Genomic DNA, 20,397 nt, shown 5'->3' with positions numbered 1-20,397 from the left:
TGTCCAGTCTATAGCCGTGTTTCCGTCAACGTTTTTTAATGCGCATTTTGAAGTATCGCATTAGAAAAGGTTGATGGAAACGGAAAAATTCGGGGGAAAAAAAAGTTTTTATGCTCGCTTGAGGTGGTTTTTGCCTTTGTTGAAAAAGAGTCAATGCGCAAAATGGGAGATGGAAACACTTTTTTCCAGATAAGTTGTGACATAGCGAACTTGTAACTCACGTCTGATCAGCTGTTTTTGCTGTCGGCGTCTTGCCGGGATGTGCAAAGTCCTGAATGCCTGCTGAGAATTTCATGCACGTCGCGGCTGGTAACGCTCATTTGTGCTGAGAAAATAGATGGATGCAAATCTCGGCAGGTAGCCTTCATCATCTGTTCGGCCGAATTATGCATTCACCTCTTAAAGGTCCTTTTCAGATCCTTTGCTCTGTACACTGATCAAACGGGGTTATCACCGCATATTTTTGCTGAATCGAATGCTAGGCTACTTCTACTGAGTGTAAGAAAATATTAACGATTCTAAACGTTCATAGGATAGGCCATACACTTAGAATCATTTATTCTCATTGATGAACCCCAAAAAGGATATTAATACATTTAAAAGCATTATTTGGAGGTGCATGCAATTCTCAGGAGGCATGCAAAACTCGCATAACACCGGATATTCCCATTACATGCAGAGACATGGCTGGTAGCAGTTTGCCTAGCTTGAAACACATTTCTGAGGACCTCTCTCCATTTTTCTAAGATCAGTGGCCATCAGGTTCATGCGACTGGTTTTGTTTCTGGTTTGGAACCCATACGTCTTGTTTATTACAGCCATGTGTAACGTCAACTACTGACAGAACGACGCTTGCCGTAGCCTGGTTTATTCGCTCCAAACCAGCTGATGGAAATGGACATATTTCGCAATGTCTTTATTTTTACTTTTTTGCGAAATTTCAAAAGTATGCTTAACATTTGCATGACAATTGGATGGAAACATGGCTTATGTCTAGGCTATGGCAAGTACATGCAAAGCTAATGGCATCCCTGCAGCCTCAGCTGCACCTACCGCTTAGTACTAATTAGCAAATGTTAGGATGTTAACGTGCTAAACTTAAATGATGAACATGGTAAACATTCCCAGGGCATCAAATACATATGCTTTGTCTTTCATTGTCTGGTACCAATGCACATGTTAGGCTTTGGCGTTATACTTCAACTCTAAAAGTAGGCATAGTAAATAAATAAATGAAAAGTATGAGTAAGGAGGTGTTTGGGGTGAAGATGTGGGTCAAAAACAGGACTTTCACCCGGGACAACACTGATTCTTTTTACATATTTAGTTTTAGTTATATATTTAAGTAACATTACTTAACTTAGGCAATGTAAGTCATGTAAGTAATATAGTTATTTTAACCCAAACCATGATCTTTTCCTAAACCTAACCAAAGTGTCATTAACTATGTTCACAATGTTAACCATGTGCCATTTCACAATGTTAACCACTGGTTTTATTTTGAAAGTCTACCCAGACATTGCATATTAACTTGACCACAGAGTGCTACACATGTTAAACGACACTAACTGGTACTCAGGGCATTAAAAAACGATGCCAAGGGTATTGACCAAGTGTCTATATGTGACAAGTTGGGAGTGAGAGCTGGTTGAAACATTATACTTGCTAAACATCAGCAAGCTAGCATTTTCATTGTGAGCAGGCCAGTATTATCATGTTGATGTTAGTATTTAGTTCAAAGTGCTGCTGTGCCTGAGAACATCCTCACAGAGCTGCTGGCATAGCTGTAGACTAGTAGACTTGTTTCACACAGTAACAAAGCTGTGGAATGGTTTAACCTTTGATATATTGGCCATGATGAACCAACAGGGGCTAACAAATGGCTAAATTTACATCAGGAGGATAGAAAATGGAAATCACTGTCTGGGTAATAATCTCATCCATGACTCATCTTCAGACCGTATATGAAGTATTGCAGACAGCTTGTATCTGGGAAGAAATTAAGTTAATAAAAAATGTTTTTTGGTTTCCTCGGGGCCCATAACAAGTGACTCATAATGTCTTATGGTCTGTTCTGTGATCTCAAAAGAGTTTGAATCACATGCTATCTCTGCTGACCATGTATTTTAGAATGCAAGATTTAATTTGTAGCCTCTCCAGAGACTGTCTGCATGTCGTGATTAACCTGTGATAAATTTGCACTTTGGACACATAGTTTAATTGTAGCTGGGGGTTTGTAGTAGCGTGCCAACACTAAGGTTGTTCTCTGCCATTTAATGTGACCTGTTATTCTTTTTGCAACTGCCAAAAATATCAAAGATTGTCCAAATCATTGTCATTTTGACAGTCAGGTTCTGTTAAGTCAGAGCTACAAATGGAGAAATAATGAGCTGTAGTGGCTGCTGCATGACGTATTGAAATAAATGAGACATGAAAGGGAGGATTCAGTGATAGATGCCACTGTATGTTGCCAAAGATTTAAAAATAACCACAGGTGCCTAAACATATCTTCCCTTAGGCCAAGGGATCTAATGACTCATCCAAGACGAAGAGTAAGAGATAAGATTTTGTTTTCCTCTTACCAAAGCATGGGATCATTTACTCCACAATGCAGTGCTGCACAACTGATTTTTCAATTTCCATGTTTCTCCTGGGTTTCCTGAAACATATTGAGGCTTCTGCCCTGAGTAATGGCTTTTTTCTGACTGCCGAGGTAGCCTATAGATACAATTTACAACCTCTGCTATCTTCAGAAAGCGCTATGGAATGCCCAAGTGTCAATAGCTGTATCAAAATTACCACAGGGATGGCTATAAATAAAATGCTAGCCACATGTGTAATGCAGTGGAGGTCTGACTCAGTTTCTGAAAAAGCTGAGAAATTGGGCTAGCTACTCAGCATCAAAAGGAACATTTTTTTTAGAGATTATATGGTCTTGTTGATGCAGGAAAACTTGCTTTTTGATGCTGTTCTGGAGATTTCACTCTTGCTTTATCAAAGTAACAGGCTAAAAGATCCACATTTTGCTCCTGTGTTTCAAACTGAGCCCACCTCCCAGCACTCTGCACCCTGAGCCTGTGCAGTTGTTGGCTTCAATAATATTTTACTGTATAATTTCCTACATAAATGACCTGCGGGGCTCCAGGTGTCATTAGAAACATACTTCCGTATGTGTTTTATTGCCACTGTTAATTTTATGAGGGCCGTTAAGTTAAGTGGAGGTGTATGCTGCCAGCAATCATGCTGCTTGAATCAGCGGTTTATTACCCCCCCCCCTCCCCCGAAAAAAAGGAAGAAAAAGTGGAGGAAGTTTGGTTTGTTTGGTTTGCTGCACTCCCTGAGGCCTGAGAATGCTACTTCTGCCACGCGAGTCCTTGGAATGATAAATCCTGTGGTGGAATTGAAATGCAGCAATCATTGCCTGTATCGATGTTTCACACTAAACTTCCTTTACTGACTCCATTTAAAGGGGCAATGACTGAGATTTATATCACCCCATAACACAAAATGACCATAACATTTCATTGGTGGAGTTATTGATCAATGCCAACGACCCAAAAAAATGCTTGAGCAGGTGTTAGGAATTTCTGGTCTTCAAAACTCATTGTTCAGCATAGCCTTGGCATTTCGTAGTCATGCCATAGGCATTGCCAGGACTATGGTTAATGTGACCATTTCCCAAGAACAAAAACTTTATAAATATTATACTTAGTAAGATTTCAGATCTATTCATCACTATATGTTCAAACATTTCCAGTACTATTATAAGCAACTATAAGCAGTGAGAGGGCCAGAAAATGAGAAAAGATGGGGAACTGTAAGATTTGTTTTTCTAATAGTGTTGCCTGTTGGTCACCTAAAGAGAACGATGAAGATACAAAATACTTATTACCTTTTGGACTTCTGGTGTAAATCCAAAAAACAGACAATACAACATTTTGTTCTGAGCAAGGACATGCACAGAGGTGCAAAAACACTCCCCTGCCCCTGATGCTTTTAGTGTGAGGGGGCGGAAACAGTCAAAATAAGAAAACCAACTATTGGACAGGAAGAGTTCCACTGTATGCAAAAGATTACTGGCTATCAGTCATTTACAGGAGTGCTAACAAAACAATCACATTTACCTACAAAAATCGAATCCCTTGCTCTCTTTTGAAAATCATTGATAGTCTTATTCTTTTGTTATTTATCAGTTTAAACAACCTATACCTTCTTACATACTTGCAACCTCGAAAAATGACAGAACTTTGTCAAATTGCCCAGCCTGTCCTCGCCAAAAAAAAAACAGCCGTATAGGTCCGTTATTATATAGCTTATTAAGACCTATATTTACGTTTTTCCCTTTTAAAAGAAAGTCAAAGTTGACATGTTTGAAGTTGAATAATGAGTGTAGATGACTTATCACAGGACTTATGTAGTGTAGTTACTTGAACCCTAAACAGGATTTTTTTCTAAACCTTTTTTCCCCTAAACCTAACCACCTTTTCACAGCATTTACCATGTGGTAAACGGCAGGTGATTTAACGTACTAAAGTCCGGGTATGCCTGTCACTGGACTGGTACTTGACTACTAACTCTTACTAATACTCGTGCATGGCATTTGTGGAATGCTCATATATGTCATTGTACTTTTCAACAGAGATATATGTTGTTTTGGGACACTTGACAGTCAACCTGTTTTGTCGTTAAGCTATGAGGAAGTATTGCCAAACTACAGAGAAAATGCTGCTGCAATCTGCCATTTGGGCAGCATGAAGGATAAAAAACAAGATCCCTATTATTATTGAAAAGAAAATGTTAGTTTTCTAATGGTAATTATCTAAAGTCATTCAGTTATAATTTATATGTTATCATAGCTGTTTACATAGTTATACAAACTAAAGAAATATATACCTCAGTGTTTCCCATTAATTAATGAGACTATGGCGGCCTGCCACAGTCTCATTTGTTCCGCCATAGTTTCAAAATGAACCGAAAATATATTAACATTCAAGACTTACTAACATTGTGTTTCCGCCGCTGCTGTAAACTCGCGCGCTCACACACTCCATCTGACTCGAGACAACCACTTTTTTTTTGAGGTCATTAAGGTAACATTAACTAAGGGTTTGAACAGCGTTGAGTGTATCCACTGTCATTCGTTTGTGAGAACGCGATCAAATTAGCTGCAAAGGTGCAAAGGTATTACAGCCTTCATGATAAATACGCTTAAAAGGAGTAAAGCGAGCTGACAGGCAGGGTTAATGACTTTCATTTTCTCACTTTACAAAGTGTTACAGTATGAGAGTCTTACCTGAAGAGAGGCTATTAAATCTTAATTTTCACGCAATACGAGCACAACATACAATTTATCAAATTGCGTCAGACTTGGTGAATGTAGCGCGAGAATGGAGATTACACACGTGACAAAGTCAGGTTTTTAAAATAAGGTGTTAACACAAGGTATACAGTATGGAAATAAAGTTAATTGGATTATATTCACAGGATTATATTTCACATTTTCCAAATTAAAATTCCTCTCCAGAGTGACACACTGGCAATCCTGCTTTGAGCGCTCTTAGCTCCAAGAGTGACTTTAGACGAAGGTGACACACAACATTTAACCCCTTCCTCTTGATTTAGGGATTAAACACGTGGATTGCTCGCCAACGGCACTATTTCTTTGAATGACTTTGGCCGCCGTCTGCCCCGAGCACTTGAAAACACTGAGCATTAACCTACACCCCTGGCACATGATCACTAAAGCTGGGGAGACGGTGGGCACGCTTGGGCACGCGCACGCAAAAAAGAATCACGCGTACCATTTTTGAAAAAATTAACACCATGCTATCAGTCAGTGGTCAATCAGTCACCCTTGGCTCTCATCCTCTACCCCCCGCCCATTGAGGATATATATATGTGTGTGTGTGTGTGTGTGTGTGTGTGTGTGTGTGTGTGTGTGCATGTGAGAAGGATGCATCGATTCGCATGGGTATGTACTTGACAGCTGATATTGCCTCCTGTAAGTAGAACAAAGTAAGAAGAAAGTAGTAAAACACTCACAAAATGCATGATAAAAATGTGCAGGAACTGGAGGAAATATGTTTCAATATCTAAAGAGTTGACCTTTTGCAGTGGAGGAGGAGGTTTCTGCAGCACACTGATGGCATGAATTCAACTGCAGGTTTGCAGTGTAGTGCTCAGCACCTCTCTCCTCCCCAGCGGTGCCATTAATAATGTGAGGCAATCTGCCTCACTGAGACGTGGGAAATGTAGTCATCTGTAGCGCAGTGGTGTGAGCAGCTAAATGCTTCTAATTGATATGGACAGCAGGAGCTTCTCAGTGTGTGGGATTAGAAGGTGACGGGGTGGAGAAAGCCTGACGTGTTTTCACGCTGTGACTCGTGGACAAAACAGGGGACAAAAAAGGATTTTTTCGTCTTCCTTTCTTTCACTCTTACCTGCTTTTTTTTCCTCCCTCAAACATCTTGCAAATGCATCCAGAGCGAAGAGACACATCTGTATTCTATTTTTACCCCCCGTCCAATGATTGATGTATCCTTTTAGCTTGTACACCCTTGCTATCCACAGGGATGAATAAACCACAGATGAGTAGCAATCTGCAGGGAGGACGCCACACACACAGCCCAAGCACTTACAGGGGATGTACACACAGATGTCCACATACACAGATATAAACTCATGCTGAGGTACAACTGCACACAGAGGAATGCACACATCAAATATAAAGACACAGTTGGACACAAAGCAGCACACAGACATGCAGAAAAAATGCTGTAACACACGTGTAGTGCTGTCAAGCTTTGACTGTACCTTTTAGTCCTTCCCATCATTCACTCTGTTGCATCTGTCATGGATTCTCACTTATTTGGCAGCAGTGTGTTTGTGTGTGTGTGTGTGTGCGTGCGGAATCCACTCTGCTTTCATCTCCTCGCCCTGTGGCTGGGGTACAAGACAGCCCCAATGTCTATTCATCCGACATGCTTTGCGAAACGCAACAGATACGAGACAGACAGCCATGGCCAGCGAGATGCATGTCTCCTCAAAGAGTTGTCTATTTGGGCGCGCCTGACAAGCTAATAGGGTCGCTTTGTGAGTGATAGAGGGACATTCGTCGGCATTATGACCAGGGGGTGAGTTATGGAGTTGATGTGCCCCCTCTGTTGTAGGGTAAAGACACAAACAGACAAATTAGGTGCATGGTGGCAAAAGACACAGGGTCATGTGCTTGATGCAGTGCGTACAGAGTGACATAAGGTCTCAGTCTTTTTCAGTCTCAATGACAGACCTAATTGCAATCCCTTTTACTCACGGACAGGCAATTTATAGGATATTCACCTTGGGGGACTATTTATATATGAACAAGTGCCAGAGAATGGGCTACTTAATCCAGGGGGCATTCCAGTGTGATTGACTTGCCTGGATGCTTTTACAGTGAGTGTTTTGGAGAGCCACCAGTGCCCTCTTGTGTCCAAAATCCATCCCACAGCTGGCTGAATGCTGCTTCAAGAAGTACTTATTTGGGGGGGTTTATTGAAGAGCTGGTGAGCAAATTAAGTGAACACTTAAGAGCGAGCTTTTGAGCGAATCCATAAAGCCTTAGGTGACATTAGATGGATGCAGTGAAATCCGTCCTAAGTGGTCCTTTGACCCAGGAGGGGTCAGACTGCAGATCTGCCGCCACTGAACCAGACTCATCAGAGCATCCTTCAAATTCACAGTGTGTGTGACATTACTGCACAGAGTAAGCTTTCACACAAGGGGAGGTGGAGGTTGAACTACCTCCACCTCCCCCTGGGGTTAAAAGGCAAATTATAGAGCGTCTTCTCACACTTTAACATTTTTTTTGACAACTTCTTTTAATGTGGTGTGATAATTGTATCGCAGCTTCACTCCTTTTAGTGGCTGTCTTGGAGGGAAGCACATTCAGGCAGATCCCTGAAGTAGTATCAAGCAAATATTATTTGATTCCACGGTTCTGTTAGATTAGTGCATTTTTTTATTTCAGCCCAGACCAGGATAATTGGATGATTTAGTTTGCCAGTTTGAAGAAAAATAACTCAATAATATAACAATAACATGCTACAACTTGTAGTAATGTCCTATTTAAGTGAAGGTATTATAATTTCAGAAAAAGAGACCACACCTCATTCTCATCCAGTTTCTCGTGCCTATATAGTCCAACATTTATTATACTTCGACCCCTTGATTCATGCCCTTGTGTTCTACCCCGATTTCACCCCATCTATTGATCTCAACCCCTGTTATTCCTCCATCTTGGTCCCTCAAACTCCCCCAACTAATCAGCACCAAAAAACGAATTAGCATAAATTAATGTTGCTGTATTTGTCTTTAAAATGCTTCAAAAATAACCCTGGTTTCACTGCAATATTACAATAGATATAACATATCCTCATAATAAGCCTGTCAGGATCAATGATATTTGTAACTATGCAGAACCCCTAGAGTAATAATTTAAATACTACACATATATATAGCAGGAGTTCGTTGTGGCATAATTCCTAGTAATATTATAATAAAACAGGCATATTGCCAATTATATATTTGTCTCTCCCACAATATACAACAGTAATACCCGGAGTCAAACCACATCCGGCGCTATTGTTGACAGTCTAAGACTTCATTGCAGCACAATTAGCATTGAGGTGGTGGCTGAAAATAAACAGATAAACTAATACAAAGATACACAGCAGCTACAAAGAGCTGCTTACCGACTGATCTGGACCGCGGTGGGGGAAAAAGCTGGTGACGCTCTCCTCAAACAGAGGTTATACATTATGTTTTGCTTGCTGGGTAATTAGGTGGCAGATTTTGCTGTCTGAAGTGCCTGTGTGTGTTTGTGATGGGAGGACGCATGTCTGCACGTGGATAGCCTTGTCTTGGGCGTATGTTTTTGCATGTGTTAAGCTCTGTGCTCATCTGTCAGCTTGGGTGTACCTGTGTGTGTGTGTGTGTGTGTGTGTGTGTGTAAGCGTGTGTACTTTTTTGGCAAATCACCTTCATTATAAATGTGTCTCATTACAGTAATGAGACGATTTCATTATCACTTAAACGACCTTGTCCCTTGTGCTAAACAAGGCCGGCTGTTACAAACCCAGTGGGCTTCTTGAGTTGAGTCGCAGCAGGGGGCCAGGCAGGTGGGCCGGTAGGCAGGTGTTGCCAGCTGAAATTTGAATTGAGACATCTAATTGAAGTGCATGACTGCACGGACACGTAAGTGTGAGCATGTTTGATTGTAGATGAGAGTTAATGTCATGAATGTTTAGTAGATGGGATTTGTGTTCTCTTGTAAACATTCCACAAATATGTGAGGTGAAGGAGAAAAAAGTCTTTAAACAGTAGAAAATCATGTTTGTTATGACGCTAGGTAAAAGGTATGTTTCTTACTTAATAATCTGGAAGGTTAGGAGGATCCAGAGTGGTATTTAGGAGAGCAACTAATTAAGAGTGAACAGCAACCACTGTTGCTTCATCAAATGCAGCCTCCTCATTCATTTCAATGAGTGTATTACATTTGCACAGCAGGGACAGGGATACAGAGGGTTCTGGCAAAAACAAAAATGGCCCAATTCTTACTACAAGGCAAAAAAAACACATCATCTGCTAACACACTGTGTTAGCCAAAGAAATATGTCCAAGCACACATTTCAGGTAGATTAGCCGGGCACCTCCGGAACCTCTGAATTTAGCGATTCAAATAGGTACAGCGCTGCGCTCATGCCTCGCTCATATCGGATAGGATAGATGATAGAGATGGTAAAGAGCCGTCATGTTAGCTGATAGCTTGAGAATTGGTTACAGAATTGGCTGTGTGAGAGTCGAAGCTAATACACAGTGACAAAATATATCCATTATTTTTGGGTTAAATTACACTGAACATGACTTTAGTTGACTTTAGGCATACATGTTGGCCTCCTTATTACTTAAAAAAGCTCTGAAAAATGTCTGACATCCCCAGTCGTAATTAATAAATGTGGATGATAGCATGAAAGCAAGTGAGTGGGAAACTCATAATTACAATAAATCCAATGTAACATGAATGTGATATCACTTAAACCATTTGTTTCTTACAGCACAGTTGCCCAGTGGGTGGCCCTGTGGCCTCACTGCAAGAAGATTCTGGGTTCAAACCTTGGTTGTTCCCGTGTTTGCAAGGGCTTCCTTTGGGTGCTCTGGATTCCCCCACCCTCATCATCAACATTTTAGGTTAATTCTCCTGTCAGTACCCATGACCCCTGACCAAGGCAATGGCATAGAATTTAGGTTGGTCCCAGCTGCTGGACAGTAGCTGCCCGCTGCTCCTAGTTCTTAGGATGGGTTAGGGTTAGGATGATTGGGAAAATAAACTTGATTTGATTCGCCCCTGTTGGAGAAGTATTCAACCAATCAGAGCTTTGTAGGCCAGATTAAGAATCTCAATAAGCTCAATAACATCAGCGAGATGGATTCCTCACACACTAACAAAACATCATTACCCCCGCTGCCCTGAACAGAACGATCATGAACACTATGTCAGGGTGGATAAATGAAGTGAACATGCCATGCTACTGGACAAAATGAAGGCTATTTTTGTCAGACAAAGAATGACATTTGGGGTACTCCTGCAATCTCAGGAGGTCATTTTATACTATGAAGGCTGGGACCCGAACTGAAAAAAAACCCACATCTATTTATACAAACTGCATACATACAGTAGATGCGTGTACACCCTCACACATGCTTCCCTGAGCTCTACCTGGCTGCCACTGAGATCTCCTCTCATCCTTGCAAAGCACTCAATCTGTTTGGTGAGTGACCTTTGGTTGTTGGAGAGCTTATCTCTTGCTTTTAAAGCACCCTGCACCCCTGAACTAATCCTTGGAGCCAAACACTGCCGCCCTAATCCCCTGTCCCCGAAGTCCTCATTCACTATTTGCTTTCACTCTAATTGTCTTCAAGCCACTTCAAGGCTCATGCAGGTTGGCTTCATGGTGTGTGTGTCTTTTGTATATGAGTGAATTTACTGATCTGTGGGTGTTCGTGTGTATCTGGGGTACTAAAAACACCAAGCTTAAACCTGTGTGTGTGTGTGTGTGTGTGTGTGTGTGTGCGTGTACGTCTTTATGAGTTCGACCGGCATGGTCATGCAGGGACCAGTGACCACGCAATCATCAGGGTGCATTTAGGAGGATTGCCACTGTGTAGGAAGGGATCAGGACCAGATTCAGAACCAAAAGCTGCACAGGCAGAAGCCCAGAATCAGCATTCAGCAGGTTAGCGGTGTTTGTGCTCGTGTGCGTGTGTGTGTGTGTGTGTGTGTGCACGCCAACCCCAAGGGTAACGGTTCCTGGTCACAGTCTGTGGATGAAAGTAATTGCCAGTGGAGGGCAACCTGCAGCTGAGGCCCAGAGATGGTGTGTGTGTCAGTGTGTGTATGTGCATGAAAATCAGGGCTGCTGCTTTTGTCCAGTGAGCCAATACTCCAAACACACATTTCTGCGTAGACACATACACAAATATGCCATGTTTGAATTGGGCTATTAATAGATAATTTTGCTTTTTTACCCACCTGTGTACAGTTTCTTATTACCATGCAGCCAGTGTTGAATGTAGGTGCATGTGTTGAGGGATTTCAAGTATTGAGCTAGATTGCAGTCTAAGCTGAACAGCTGCTGGATGAAAGTTAGATGCTCTCGCTCCCTTAGTAAAAAGTTTGTCGTCGCCGTACAGTACTGACATGGGGACGGCAGATAGGGACTCAGGCTATTCCCATCTCATTGGAGTGGGTGTGGACAGCCCAACTCACTGCAAGGCAGAATTAATGGATGACTTCCTCTCAGTCATGGATGACCTAGTAAAGTAAACCCACCTGAAATCACTTCACTCGTCTTTTGAAGCTGTCCCATAAATCTCTTAAATTGATGGCGTCCCGGTTATGACTTAAAGCAGATTCCCTGTACTTGTCTTAAAGTTTGATCACATTTTAGGCATAAAAAACAAAACAAGTCAGCACTTCCCCACCAGATATTTACTGCTTGCAGGACAGAATGCTCTGAAAACCTATTTAGACCACTAGGTGAGTAAACTGTGGAATATTACTGCAGTATTTAGCAAATAAGAAAAAAAGTATGTATTATCAGGGAATATATCAATGCTTTGTCTGTTAATAGCAACATACCTCAGCTTTAACTGTGTTTTAATGTTGCTGGCTTCATTGTGATGTCATCAACAATACCAAAGAGACGGCAATAATGCAATAATGTTTAAAAATGACAAATTTAAGCCGTCTGAAGGCAGCAGGACTGCCTGACTTGAAAACAAGTCAAAAGATTGGCTGCTTCTTTCAACCCTGTAAGACCCGTTGTTGTAAAATTACATCATCACTTTTAGCTCTCGCAAAAGCACATCTACAAAAGGTTTTTTTTTATTTTTTGAAAGACCACATGTACATAGCCAGTGGGTCCTATTGTTCAGCCTCACAATGCCATTGGATACTAAATGTGCACATAGATCTGGTCACAAGGCCATGAACTCATACGACCTGCAAACTTTCCTGGAAGCACATCTACTTGATTCATTTGACTGGATAAATCAACAATGATGTGAGTAAAACCCTTTTTTTGTTAATGTTAGAATGTCTAGTTCATGTAAATACTGTACTAAGTAATTGTGGAATACATGCATCAAATTTGATTTTCAGCTTGTTATGTCTTTGTTGTAATTTTACAATGTTGGGTGAAAATGGTAGTCAAAATAGCATGCGCACCTTGCACATTACATGGAGACATTGCACTTCTCAAATGTTCTCATATAGGATAAATACTTACAGAAATATAATGTATTTGATGATTCACTATTTCTAAATGTTTTATTTGTTATAATTTTCAGTTTAGATCAGATTTGGATAGTTCTAAATGAATAAATTATTTCTGGTTGCAGTATTTTAAGTTCTTTCAGTACCAGTATGTGAAATTATTCCTGTTTGTTAGCAGTAAACTATAGTTAACTGTTTTTGTTGTTAAAAAGCGTTGTAGTCATTTAAAAGCTGCTTTTGCTTTTGTAGAAATGCTATTTAAAAATTTGCTTTTACATTTTTAGTTTAGATGATTTGAGTTTCCCTGTTGGCAAATGTTCAGCTACTATAAAAAGAACAGTATTTGCGCAAGGACAGTATGGCTGTAAGGACAGTAGGGCTACATGTGCTGTGCAGGCTGCTGGCTGACTGTATCACCTTTCTGACTCCTATTCAAGCACTGCGGGACAGGCATAATGCACTGCACTCAAATATATATATGAAATGTATATGAAATGAGTGGTTCCAAAATAGTTCTTTCATTGAATACTTTCTGTTACAGAGTCTGTGTGACAGCGCCTATCTTCTTCATTCAGTTTTATATTTTTATCCACATTAATATAACAAATTTTTTAGTGTTTTAACTCGTGGGTGTGTTTGTTTTATGAATATATTTACGTAACAAGCTGCTGACGAGATACTGCTTTCTTTTGTAGATGCTTAATTAATTGAATACAATTTAAATTATGCTGCAGGGACAAGATCAACATCAGTGGTATTTTAGGTGCTTCAGGTTCCCCAGATAGTTTTAAGTGACACATATTGGTATGTCAAATCGCCAGCAGAGGGCCACCAAAACTAACAATTAACAATACACCTCCCCCTCAAGACTGCAGTGGTTTGTTGAAATTTAAAGTGGGGTTTGTGGCAAGCATTGAAATTGCCATTTCTTCCCTCTAATCTTTTACACATTCTCAGGATAAAAAGATGCACTTGTTAATTTGTGCCAACATATTACATTCAATGGGTGCTTAAAATGAAAGCAGCCATGGATATCCTGAATGCAAATTTTAAATTAGGTCTACAAATTGAGTGTGCACCTGCATGAAAAAACAAATATTCTGTGTGAGGGTGTATTATACATGGGTGTTTCAGCAATGAATGCAACGCTGCAGCTCAAGTCTGTCCACTGCTAGGACTACTGAACCAAAATGGCCACTAGTTACACAATGACCCAGGCAGTCTGCTTGTGGTTCCAACAAAATATAGCTTAGAATTGGGGACAGAAGAGACAGACAGAGAGAGAGTAGGGGCAGACGTGCAGAGTGACAGGCACCGCGAGCGAAATAAAACAGAAATCAGGGAGCAATAGACCGAGGGACCATGTGGCAGAGGGCTCGCACCCCGAGGCCCTTCCGATTTCTCTCAAAGCCACTTCATCAGCGAAAACAAGCTGTCCTCTTTCACAAGAATTTACGTCAGCCATGCTCACAGGTCCGGATGGCTTCATCATCTGCTGTGTTACCTGGAAGTGGCTCATAGATCACAGGTCAATAAAGGAAGGCGGAGAGTGCCAAACACACAAAAGCCGAGGTGGCTCCCAGCCCGATTACAATAGCACCGGTTGCTTTGTTCAAAACACAAAAGTTGTGTTAGGTTTTAATTAAAAGTGGTCGCAGGTGAACAATAAGCAGGATATTGGCCGGGTAGTCATCTTTCGTACCAGTTTGAGGAGGGGGTGTGGTGCGAGATGTGGGGTCTCACGTGAGGATGACTGGAGCGGTGTCACATGAACAGAGAGAGAGAGAGAGAGCAGGCAGGTGTTCATGGGATGGAAAATAACAAGGGCGACCTTATCAGCATTGTTCATATATAGCACTTATGACAAGCCCAGGTGAAAGAGGCACAATGCTGAGGGGAAGGGCACTGTATGACAAATGGGATTGGATTGTTAATAAGAGTTAGACTCAATAATAGATCAATGGGATTCAGGCAGCATGAGTAATGCACATGTACGATAAGTTGACTTCGACTCAAGGACAGGGGGCTAATACAGAGTATTTAATGTTGTGGGTTTACTTCAGTTGATGTAGTTAAAAATGGTTGAACAAATGTAATGGTCGAATGTCAGTTGGCCCTGAACAGAGGTTGGCAGTAATCAAATCTTTTTGCATGAAGGTTAAAGTGATGTCAAGTACCCCCCCCCCCCCCCCATTTTCTATTTCTTTTTTTTTTTTTTTTTTTTTTTAAAAGATAGCACTAGGATATAAATTTTGATTTGCAGCAGATCCTGGAACAAGAACTTAAATCACGCTAAAGAAAGCTTAGACAAAAAGAGTGTGTTTGGAAAAAGAAGGCTTTATTTTAATGCACTAGTAGCACGCACTTCACACTGCCAGCAGGAAATAACACATCACTTCCGTTTTTCTGTCCTTTCCTGTCAGATCTTTGTACTCAGCCAGGTAGCCATTGGCACATGTTTTCTTACACTCTGTCATACACTTGAAGAGTGTCGCCCTGAGGGGAACGGGATCAAATCCGACACCTGACATGTTCCCTTCCCTGCAGTGTCTTTGCATCTGGCTGACCCTGCATTCACCTTTGCCCTCTTGTCACAATAACTGTAAAAGTGGAGTGAAAACAAAGCAGCGCCCATACTCTGAATATGTTAAAAAGGCCTGCCAGAATGAATGAATGACTGAAACTGTCTGAGTAGTTGTTGTGCATTGCCTGGAATGTGCACCATTTTAAAGACAGGTTGGATTTACAACCATGAAACTGCACTGTGCTGATTCCCAGCCAACAGTAACATTTAGCATAAGATGATGCTACACAGGAGGAATGTGATAAACATTATACGAACAAAGAGGGTGAAATTAAAGCAAGTTGCTCATTCCTGTTGTGCTCAAAGCAGTTAAAAGGTCACTGACCTGCAGCACTGCTGTATTAATCCTTTTGAATTTTGCTCCTTTTGGTGGATACTCAAGCAACAGACTATAGTATGCAGCAAAGTATCTGATTACAAACCATAAATCATTGCTAACCACAGGGACAGCAAGTAGGTAGAAAACAAACCTGTGTCAATGAAGGTTAAAGAAAGGCATGTTGTAGCTTGAGTTATGTTTTCAGTCAAACATATAGTCTGTAGAAGATAATCTTTCATGCCTCACACAAAACAAAATTAACAATAGACATGCATTTGCCCTTAATTACTATGTTTAAAACTTTTCCATGTCGCTTTAAATTCTGAATTTTGAAAAAACACTATACTCCTTCATTGCATAACACCGGGGCAGGTTTGACTGCCAGAGCGTAGCGATCAAATATCCTACAAGCCTGGACCTGAGTCAACGAGAGGAAATTAGCATGCTCCACTCATCACACGCTGTGGCCTCGTATGTGTTTGTCAAAAAGGCACGGTTTCTCAGACAGAGGGAGTATTCTTTGTCGTGACACTGCTAAGTCATTGTTCTAACAAAAGGCATAAACATGGTTAGGTGGCATGATGAAAGGGGTGTCAGTGGGAGTTAGCATGTGTAAATATCAACCAAGTTGCACATGTGTTTACTGTCACATTTTCACCGGCAGCTTTTACAGTACATACCGAATGTAAATGTCAGCTAAGTTGTTTACAGCCGAAGCAGACGGTGTCCTTGTACAACCTGGGCTTTGAATCCTGTCCATGATTTATCTTGTTTCTCTCTTACTTTCTGTCTGACTTTCCTCATCCAACAAGTCCAACTACACATGTAGCTTCACAGGGAAAAGTTCAGGACTTGCTACGGATGAAGAACCATGAAAGGATAACTTTCAAGACCGAACAAGATTTTAAAGGACAGATGATAAGAGCATAACACCTAAGTCATCTGTGTGGGATTTGGCGCTCCATGGTCTGGTGCTAACAATAGCTGAGTGATAAGAGACAGCTCGCAATATCAAAAGCATCAAGACTGACCTTTTGTTTTTTAATTACTGTTTTTTTTTGCCAAAGCTGCTAGTCCACACACTTTAACGGGCACTTTGACATGAACCTTATCTATTTTAGGCGTTGTGGCGGGGTTCTTTTTTATTTTTTTTTTACCCTACAACCGCACCAGAACAGCATTTGTGCTAATCAAAAGGGCACTTGGCCTGACCACAAGAGCCATTGGGATGTCACAGGGCAATTAGGCCAGCTAAAGGAGCAATTGAGCTAACAACAAGTGCGCTTGGGCCAACCAGAGGAGCAGCTGGGGAACAACTGGTCTGAACAGTGGTGCACTGAGGGGCACAAAAACAAAAATAAAAAATGTGACCCTTCAGGACTCAGCACACAGCTGGCTCAGATCAACTGCTACAAATGTATCTCAAACATTTATTGTGTGCTTCCGTCTGTCAAAGGGGCTATATATTAAGTAATTATTAAGTTTATGAAAGGACTGAGATTGCCCTGAATGAAATATGCGGGCATAACTCTTAAAGGGGGAACAAAAAAGCTTGAGCCTTCGAACATAGCCACCATCTACCATAAGTTACACCATAGGCTTCACCATAGTTGCTGAGCGCCTCCTCAGAAGTATACACACTGGGGCTCGGCCGCTATGGAGATCCCACATGGATGCTGCAAAAACTTTGACTGGTTAGCTTTGACTACATATGAGGTTGTTAATTGTGAAGAAAACATGATGCAAGCTGAAGAGAACCTCGGCTGTCGTCTTCTCAGCAACACACATCTAGCAGAGACATCCCCACTGCAAACCTGCTTGACATGACCTCCGTCACAGTAAATGAAAGAACAAAAGAACGCGTATTGCACGTCAGTCATCATTGAGTAGAAGAACAAGGTGAACCCTGTCATTGTTGCTTTATATCACAAAGTGATGGTGCAGCCATTAAAGATTGAACAAGGTGCTTGCACATGGTGTCGAATGACTTTTCCAACCTTAAGGGGTGCAATAGGGGAAAACTAATCAATACAGAATGGGAATCATTTCCTTTTAGTATATAATATGGATATTTTGAGCTCTGACTATATAAAGTATTTTTATGACCCTAATACCACACAGTGCCAACCTACTGGACTTTGCTTACATGGCCAGTTTTTCACGATTGAGAGCTGGAGGTAAACAGTGTAAAATACTCGATGGGATTCTAAAGTTTGGGCTGGAAAGCCAGTTTCTGGTCTCCTTATGACAGTGGAGCAGCAAGGAGGAAGACTAAATTTACCCAGTCTTACCCAGTCAATTTTTTCCCCATAAGAATCCCTAATGCAGAGTATGTGAGACATTTCAGACTGCAGCACACAAATTGTGCAGTGTAGGACTGTGGGTGGGCTAGCTCCTTGGGCCAACACAAAAACACACGCAGATGCAGGAGGATCTTCCATTATTTGGGAAGAGATATAAGCAAAAGTTGCCCTGTCTTTCAAATGTCATCACGCAGCAGTGTTTTACTCCTTTGGCTTCTTTGGTACAGTGCTACTCCCATGAAGATGACTTATAGTGACATCAGAAGTACTAAAAGAAGGAACAGAGAGGATATGGCTCTGAATGGGTTGCAAAATGTGTATGCCTTCAGGTCCAAACAAAGCCAAGAGCACATCTACAGCATGATTTTTTGATTCCAAAAATGCAGCTATGAGAGAGACTATGACCTTGACTGAGAATAACAAAAAAAAACAAAAAAAGACAAACAGCTGTGGAATACATTGATGATAATTGTGCATATTGTTACAGGGCCATTATGCAAAATATTATGTAAAAACCCAGCCTTTGTTTAGGAAAGGACTGTTTTTCAGTAGACACTCAACTTTTTAGGAAATAAATAAGTTGCCTTAGAAATATGTGACTTGCGCTCACATTATGCAGAAGAACAGCTGTAACTAAGAAACTAAACCAGATTCTCACTAAATAAGAGAATCTGGATAGCCTTGTTGCAAATTGAACGTGCTCCAAATAAAACACGCATTTTTAGTCTTCAACCACGCATTTTCAACCCACGTCCAACATGAGAATACTCAGATGAAGTCGTGCTATTACAGTTGGCTAATGCTGTCCTGCCCTTAAATATCTCCAGGTTCTCTCTCTCTCTCTCTCTCAGCTCAAATACTTATATCTGCTGCTTTATCATGCGAGTGGGAGGCATGTAATTGTGTTGATACAATAGCTGCTGTGTCCCTTTCAACAAATAGAGGTAACAGAGAGGTAACATCGCAACACAACACACTTATTACTGTTGGAGCACTGGGAAAATGCTCAGACCTGGCAGTAAAGCTTTTGTTTTTTTGTTTTTTGCTGTTAAGTATATAATGATTATGATGAAAATAGAACAGATGTGTTTGAACGATTGCCAACAGACGATTCCGTTGTGAGTGTCATCCTACTTTTCAGTTTGCTTTTAATGATGGTGTTCGGGAGACAAAATGATGCATGCATTGCAGCCTAAAGCATTTGGCTTGGTATCTTAAAGCCTATAAACTACAGCAGGGGAATCTTAGGGATCCCATGGTAAAAAACAAACATTATGAGATTTTTTTAATTTTTTTATACAGCTGTCATGAATAGAATTAATTCAGCTTTAGTATCAGTGTTGACAGACTTAACTATAACTACTGCACGACTAATTGCTTTTAATATGTTGCTGCTTATGCAAACACTACAAGTGTGTGAGACTATAATGTGGCAAACTACTAGCACATCCTGTAAACACAGACACAAAAGAAATCCAATGCTACCTGAGAGACAGTTCCAGGGTATTTGCTTGAACAAGTACAAACTACAGCTTCAATAAATGCCATCAGGTTGATTCAAGATCCTCAATAGTCTCAGACAAAGTCAAACACTGCGAGCTACACCAGACTGGTGTTTTACTGTAGGGCCTTTTTTACAATGTAAGGTGTTTCTCTTATTTTGTCCACCTTCTGTCTGTTCACTGTTCTACTATTGAGCTACAGTGTGAAATGTGTAACACAAAGTGTGAGATAACATTTGAATTGTAAATATAGTTTTGAATAATAGTTTTAAATAAAGCTATTAAGGTTTTTGCAGCGTCAGTATCCATGCTCTCCACTGAAGTCTAACAAACACCCTTTATTTCATCCAACAAGCTTTTGCATGAAACTTAGCATCTATTGTTGTCCCATCGGCACATCCTGAAAAGCACCTCATTACGTGATCAAACAACAGATCCACGTTCTCCTCTCCAACTTCCACTGAAGTCTAACAAACGCCATTTATTTCACCCAACAAGGTTTTGCATGAAGCTTAGCATCTATTGTTGTCCCATCTGCGCATCCCAAAAAGCACCGCATTCTGTGATCAGACAACAGATCAATAAAATAGACATAAATAATGAAACATGCACCAGCCTTGTTGAGATGCCAGCTACATCCAGTCTGTCTACAGTCCCAGTCTACAAAAACAAAACACAGATATGCATCTAATCTCTATATTTATTTGTTTTTAGTTCAGGTCCATGTGATAAAGCACCTGGACTTTTGTGGCGTACATCAAAAGGAAAGCCATTGTAGAAAGTAGTTAAAGGGCGTTTTTCATCAAGGCGCCACTGAAAGTATACAATATATTTACTTAAAAAAATGAAGTGAGACATTAGGTTGGCGAGTTATT

This window comes from Micropterus salmoides, unplaced genomic scaffold, assembly GCF_014851395.1.
Source record: "Micropterus salmoides isolate LMB-PRFRI ecotype aquatic unplaced genomic scaffold, ASM1485139v1 Ms_hic_scaffold_1, whole genome shotgun sequence".
Taxonomy (NCBI): Eukaryota; Metazoa; Chordata; class Actinopteri; order Centrarchiformes; family Centrarchidae; genus Micropterus; species Micropterus salmoides.
Note: the sequence above shows the minus strand (reverse complement) of the source record.